The 7,813-nt window shown below is 39.2% G+C and overlaps 1 pseudogene; it reads left to right on the top strand.

The window, feature by feature from the left end:
- Positions 1-560: 560 nt before the first annotated feature.
- Positions 561-662, top strand: LOC112700115 (small nucleolar RNA R71; annotated as a pseudogene).
- The last annotated feature ends 7,151 nt before the right edge of the window (positions 663-7,813 follow it).

Below are 7,813 nucleotides of genomic sequence, written 5' to 3'. Positions count from 1 at the left end.
ATAAGATAATTGGCGCTGATCTGGATAAGTTGTGCGGCGCAGGCGACGCGAGCGCGTGGGGCATGCGGTTGCGTGGGTAGCGCTTCGATGAAGTGACCCACGCGTTCGCGTGAAGTGATTCGTGCCTTCCGCGTGAGTGCAGCCTCGCAGCCGCGCAACTCTCGGGTGAAAAATTTATTTTGCCAAAAATTTGGGTGACAAGATCGCGTGGTGGACGTGATCGCGTGGATGGCCTTGTTTTAAAGAACGGCGCGGACGCGTGGGGAACATGTTCGCGTGGTAGGGCTTGTGCTACTAGCACGAGTCCAGCCCAATTCTAGCTCAACTTTCGGCCATACACCCTTTTTATGTCGATTTTGAGGCACGCGTTCGCGTGGGTGACGCGGACGTGTGGGAGGTGTTTTTTTATGGCTTCTTTTTACCGTCTCAATGACATCTATGGCTTCTTCAATGGTTTTCTTCTTGTTTAGAGAGTCTTCTGATGAATGGTCTACAACTTTCTTTGACTCATAAGAAAGACCTTCATAGAAAATGTGAAGTTGAACCCACTCATTGAACATGTCCGGTGGGCATCTTCTTGTTAAGTCCTTGAATCTCTCTCATGCCTCATAGAGAGTTTCACCATCTTGTTGCCTGAAAGTTTGCACCTCAGCTCTCAGCCTGTTAATTCTTTGAGGAGGGTAGAATCTTGCCAAAAATTTGTTCACCACATCTTCCCAATTTGTTAAGCTCTCCTTTGGGAAAGACTCCAGCCACTTGGATACTTTGTCCCTAAGTGAAAAAGGGAACAAAAGTAGCCTATAGACATCCGGATGGACTCCATTAGACTTCACAGTGTCACATATTCTCAGGAAGGTGGTTAGATATTGATTGGGATCTTCTTGGGCACTTCCTCCAAATGAGCAGTTATTCTGAACAAGGGTGATGAGCTGGGGTTTTAGTTAAAAGTTGTTGGCATGTATGGTGGGCTTTTGGATGCTACTTCCACAGTTTCTTGAGTTTGGATTGATGTAAGAGCCTAGAACTCTCCTCTCTTGCCCAGCATGATTTGCAGGGCCTTCTCTGGCATGGTTGTGAGCTTCACCTTCATGATTGTTTTCCAAGTTCTCTTCTATGTTTGTTTCAAAGTACTCTTCCTCTTCCTTAGCACCAACAACTCTTTTTCCTCTTACTTCCCTCCTTGATCTATGGAGGGTCCTCTTAGGTTTTGAATCAAAGGAAGTTGAAGCTTTGTCTCTTCTCCCTGTCATACAACTAACAGAGAACACAGCAAGAGATAAAATGAAGTGATTATTCTTGTTAGAGTGATTGTTAGTATGAGTTGTGCAATTTATCAAATAGTTAGTGGGTTAATGAGCATAATTGTAAGTAAATTCAAAGAAAAAGAAGATAATGAGAGGATATGGGGTGAGGAAGAAACTAAATAAACTGAAGGTAAATGACTGAATAAAATAAACAAACAAAAGAAAAATGCTCAATCTAGTGAACTTCTAACTTAATCATTGTTGATACAAAATCAATCCCCAGCAACGGTGCCATAAACTTGATGCATGAAAACTTGTCTCTCAACAAATTTTCCTTCGGCAAGTATACCGAATTGTCATCAAGTAAAAACTCACAATAGAGTGAGGTCGAATCCCACAGGGATTGATTGGTCAAGCAACCTTAGTTGGAAGAATATGTTAGTTGAGCTAAATAGAGTGTAGTTGATGTTGCAGGAAATTAAATGGCGGGAAAGTAAATTACAGGAAATAAAGTGCAGAATCTTAAATGGGGAATCGGGGAGATGAACATGGAAATAAATGGTAGAAAGTAAAAAGAATGGGTAAGATCAGAGATGGGAAATTCATTGGGCTCGAGAGATGTTGTATTCTCTGGATCAAATTCATTTTCATCTCTTCCTCAATCAAAGTATCTAATGACCTCCTTGGCAATCTTAAGTGATTGGGTTCTAATTCCTTGGCAATCCAATCTCTCTAAGCTTGAACAATTGCCCAATTCCTTGATTTAATTGCTCATGGGAAGAGATGAAGTGTGGTCACAGATTATACCACATGTATTTCCGAATCAAAGTGTTGGGAGGATTACATGTTAATATATCTGCCCAGACCTCAATTTGGTCCAACATGAGAAAGCATTTCTAGCATGATCTCTGATGAGCGGATATTTTATACGCTTTTTGGGGGAAATTTCATGTAGATTTTAGTATGTTTTAATTAGTTTTTAGTAGAATATTATTAGTTTTTAGGAAAAAATCATATTTCTGGACTTTACTATGAGTTTGTGTATTTTTCTGTGATTTCAGATTTTTTTGGCTGAAAGTGAGGGAGCTGAGCAAAAATCTGAGTTAGGCTGAAAAAGAACTGCTGATGCTGTTGGATTCTGACCTCCCTGCACTCGAAATGGATTTTCTGGAGCTACAGGAGTCCAATTGACGCGCTCTCAATTGGGTTGGAAAGTAGACATCCAGGGCTTTCCATAAATATATAATAGTCCATACTTTGCGCGAAGATAGATGACGTAAACTGGAATTCAACGCCAGTTTTATGCTGCTGTCTGGCGTCCAGCGCCAGAAACAGGTTACAAGTTGGAGTTCAGCGCCCAAAACACATTACAACCTGGCGTTCAACTCCAGAAACAGCCCAAGCACGTGAGAAGCTTTAGTCTCAGCCCCAACACACACCAAGTGGGCCCCAGAAGTGGATTTCTGCACCAATTATCATAGTTTACTCATTTTCTGTAAACCTAGGTTACTAGTTTACTATTTAAACAACTTTTAGAGATTTACTTTTTACCTCATGACATTTTCAGATCTGAATTTTATACACTTTGACGGCATGAGTCTCTAAACTCCATTGTTGGGGGTGAGGAGCTCTGCAGCTTCTCAATGAATTAATGCAATTGTTTCTGTTTCTCCTTTCAAACATGCGCGTTCCTATCTAAGATATTCATTTGCGCTTAATTATGGAGAAGGTGATGATCCGTGACACTCATCTCCTTCCTCAATCCATGAACGTGTGCCTGACAAACACCTCCGTTCTACATCAGATTGAATGAGTATCTCTTAGCTTCCTTAATCAGAATCTTCGTGGTATAAGCTAGAACTGATGGCGGCCACTCTTGAGGATCCGGAAAGTCTAAACTTTCTCTGTGGTATTCCGAGTAGGATTCAAGGATTGAATGGCTGTGACGAGCTTCAAACTCGCGATTGCTGGGCGTGACGACAAGCGCAAAACGATCAATGGATCCTATTCCAACATGATCGAGAACCAACAGCTGATTAGCCGTGCTGTGACAGAGCATCTGGACCGTTTTCACTGAGAGGATGGGAGGTAGCCACTGACAATGGTGATTCCCTACATACAGCTTGCCATGGAAGGAGCCTTGCATTTATGAAAGTGAGTAAGCATTATGTTGCAGGGATTCAGAGGACAAAGCATCTCCAAAAACCCCAACATATTCTCCATTACTGCATAACAAGTAACTATTTCACACTCTTTTATTTTCTAATAATTCCAACTGATAATTTTAATTAATATCCTGACTAAGAATAATAAAATAAACATAGCTTGATTGAAACCAATAATCTCCGTGGGATCGACCCTTACTCACGTAAGGTATTACTTGGACGACCCAGTGCACTTGCTGGTTAGTGGTACGAAGCTGTGTTAAATAGTCCATTAATATTGGCATACACAATTTCGTGCACCAAGTTTTTGGCGCCGTTGCCGGGGATTGTTCGAGTTTGAACAGCTAAAGGTTTATTTTGTTGCTTAGATTAGGAAGAATTTATCCTCTTTTTTCACTAAAATTGCATCTTTTATTATCCCTTTTTAAAAATTTTTCAAAAATATTATTTTTCTTTATCAATTTTTAATTTTTTTCGTGAGTTTAGTGTCCTGTTTAAAGTTTGGTGTTAATTGCATATTTTATATTTTTCTTTAAATTTTCGAAATTGTGTTCTTTGTTCTTCATTGATCTTCAAGTTGTTCTTGTTAATTTTTCTTGTTTGATCTTGAGTTTTTCTTGTTTTGTGTCTTTTCTTGTTTTTCTTGTACTTTTTCAAAACATTAACTTTCAAAAATTATACTTTTATCCATAAAAAAATAATACATCTTTAAAATACGTTACATTTTTAGCTCAGTTGGTTATAGCGTTGGCTTATGTTCTTGGCAATTGGGCATCTTCCTTTCAAAATCTTTTTTTCAAAAATAATTTTTCTTAATTTAATCTTGTGCCAAACTTTAAGTTTGGTGTTTTCTTGTTGATCTTTCTTTAATTTTCGAAAATTTATCTTGGTTTTCTAAAAATTTTAAGTTTGGTGTTCTTTCTTTTGTTCTTGGTGTTCTTGTGAATCTTCAAGGTGTTCTTGAGTCTTTCTTGTGTTTTGATCTTAAAATTTTTAAGTTTGGTGTTCCTTGGTGTTTTTCCTCCAAAATTTTCGAAAATAAGGAGCATTAGATCTAAAAATTTTAAGTCTTGTGTCTTTTGTGAGTTTTTTTCTTTCATCATAAAATTCAAAATTCAAAAAAAAATATATCTTTTCTAACTAATTTTAAACTATATTTTTGAATTTTTTATATAAAAATTCAAATTTCAATTTCAAAATTTTTCAATTCTTATTTTTTAATATATATTTTATTATCTTTTTCAAAAATTTTATCCTAACCACTTTCTCCTTTTCCCCAATTTTTTCGAAAATCTTCAAAAAAAATATTTTTATTTTTTTATTTATTTTATTTCGTTTTTATTTGTTTTATTTTTACTTTATTTTATAAAATAAATTTTTATAAAATAAATAATATCAACATACATACCATCTCCCTTGCTCCATCATGGAACTAAGTGGAAATGCAAAGTCCAAGAGGACTTTGGGGTCATATGCTAGCCCCACTACTGCTTCATATGGGAGTAGTATCTGTATACCCTCCATTGGAGTTAGTAGCTTTGAGTTGAATCCACAGCTCGTTATCATGGTGCAGCAAAGCTACCAGTATTCCGGTCTTCCACATGAAGAACCTACAGAGTTTCTGGCACAATTTTTACAAATTGCTGACACAGTACATGATAAGAAAATAGATCAGGATGTCTACAGATTATTACTGTTTTCATCTGCTATAAAAGATCAAGCTAAGAGGTGGTTAAATAACCAACCTAAGAACAGCATAAAAACATGGAAACAGCTGTCAGAAAAATTTCTGAATCACTATTTCCCTCCAAAACGGATGACACAGCTAAGGCTAAGCATCCAAGGCTTCAAACAAGGAGATAATGAATCCCTTTATGATGCCTGGGAGAGATACAGAGAGATGCTAAGAAAATGCCCCTCTGAGATGTTTTCAGAGTGGGTGCAATTAGACATCTTCTACTATGGGCTAACAGAAAAAGCTCAGATTTCTCTAGATCACTCAGCTGGTGGATCTATACATATGAGAAAAACAATTGAAGAAGCTCAAGAGCTTATTGATACAGTTGCCAGAAATCAGCATCTGTACCTAAGCAGTGAATCTTCCATGAAAGAAGAAGCTAAAACAGTAACTGCTGAACTCAGTCCTGTAGATCAGGCTACTGAATTCAATCAGCAATTAGACTTTCTAACTCAGCAGCTAGCCGAATTCAAGGAAATACTACAGGAAACAAGAATGGCTAACAGGAATATGGAAGTACAGTTAAAGCAAACAGAATAGCAATTGTCAAAACAAATAGCAGAAGAATGCCAAGCAGTTCAATTAAGAAGTGGAAAAACATTAAATACCTCACTTCAAAGCAGCAGGAAGCTAAGAAATGAACAAATGGCTACTCAAAATCCCTCTGAGGACAATCAGAGCCCAGAGAGGAATAAGGCTGGCGCTGAACGCCCAGACCATGCTCATTCCTGGTGTTCAACACCAGAAACAAGCATGAATCCGGCGTTGAACGCCCAAAGGGAGCACAGTTCTGGCATTCAAACGCCAGTAACAGATAAGGAGTTGGAGTCTAACGCCACTCCAGCTTCTACCACTGGAATTCAAACGCCAGTGGGGGATCAGTCACATACAAGTGCTGATAACAACCCTTCTAAAAAGGCTTCCCAACTCACTTCTGTAGGTAATAAACTTGCAGCAACTAAGGTTGAGGAATATAAAGCCAAAATGCCTTATCCTCAAAAACTCCGCCAAGCGGAACAGGATAAGCAATTTGCCCGCTTTGCAGACTATCTCAGGACTCTTGAAATAAAGATTCCGTTTGCAGAAGCACTTGAGCAAATACCCTCTTATGCTAAGTTCATGAAAGAGATCTTAAGTCATAAGAAGGATTGGAGAGAAACTGAAAAAGTTTACCTCACTGAAGAATGCAGTGCAGTCATTCTGAAAAGCTTACATGAGAAGCTTAAAGACCCCGGGAGCTTTATGATACCATGCACATTAGAGGGTTATTGTACCAAGCAAGCTCTATGTGATCTTGGGGCAAGTATTAACCCAATACCTGCATCTATTATCACAAAGCTTGGTTTGACTGAAGAAGTCAAACCAACCCGGATATGTCTTCAACTTGCTGATGGCTCCATTAAATACCCATCAGGCGTGATTGAAGACATGATTGTCAAGGTTGGGCCATTTGCCTTTCCTACTGACTTTGTGTTGCTAGAAATGGAGGAGCACAAGAGTGCAACTCTCATTCTAGGAAGACCTTTCCTAGCAACTGGCCGAACCCTCATTGACGTCCAAAAAGGGGAAGTAACCCTGAGAGTCAATGAAGAGGAGTTTAAGTTGAATGTTGTCAAAGCTATGCAACATCCAGACACCCCAAAGGACTGCATGAGTGTTGATATCATTGACTCGCTGGTAAGAGAAGTCAATATGGCTGAGTGTCTCGAATCAGAGCTAGAGAACATCTTTAAAGATGTTCAGCCTGATTTGGAGGAATTAGAGAGAATAATAGAACCTCTGAAAATCCCTCAGGAAGAGGAAAAACCTCCTAAACCCGAGCTCAAACCATTACCACCATCCTTGAAATATGCGTTTCTGGGAGAAGGTGATACCTTTCCTGTAATCATAAGCTCTACCTTAGAGCCACAGGAAGAGGAAGCACTAATTCAAGTACTAAGGACACACAAGACAGCTCTTGGGTGGTCCATCAGTGATCTTAAGGGCATTAGCCCAGCCAGATGCATGCACAAGATCCTATTGGAGGGTGACACCAAGCCAGTGGTTCAACCACAAAGGCGGCTGAATCCAGCCATGAAGGAAGTGGTGCAGAAGGAGGTCACTAAATTACTAAAGGCTGGGATTATTTCTCCTATTTCTAACGGCCCCTGGGTAAGCCCGGTCCAAGTTGTCCCTAAGAAAGGTGGCATGACAGTGGTTCACAATGAAAGAAATGAACTGGTTCCTACAAGAACAGTTATAGGGTGGCGTATGTGTATTGATTATAGAAAGCTCAATACAGCCACCAGAAAGGATCATTTTCCCTTACCATTCATAGACCAGATGCTAGAAAGACTGGCAGGTCATGAATACTACTGCTTCCTGGATGGATATTCAGGTTATAATCAAATTGCAGTAGATCCAAAAGATTAAGAGAAAACGGCATTCACATGTCCATCTGGAGTATTTGCATACAGAAGGATGCCATTTGGCCTGTGCAATGCACCTGCAACCTTTCAGAGGTGCATGCTCTCAATTTTCTCTGATATGGTGGAAAAATTTCTGGAAGTCTTCATGGATGACTTTTCAGTATTTGGAGACTCATTCAGCTCCTGTATTGACCATCTAGCACTTGTTCTAAAGAGATGCCAAGAGACTAACCTGGTTTTAAACTGGGAAAAATGTCA

Source organism: Arachis hypogaea, chromosome 6 (genome assembly GCF_003086295.3).
Source record: "Arachis hypogaea cultivar Tifrunner chromosome 6, arahy.Tifrunner.gnm2.J5K5, whole genome shotgun sequence".
Lineage (NCBI taxonomy): Eukaryota > Viridiplantae > Streptophyta > Magnoliopsida > Fabales > Fabaceae > Arachis > Arachis hypogaea.
This window is presented reverse-complemented; position numbering and strand designations above follow the sequence as displayed.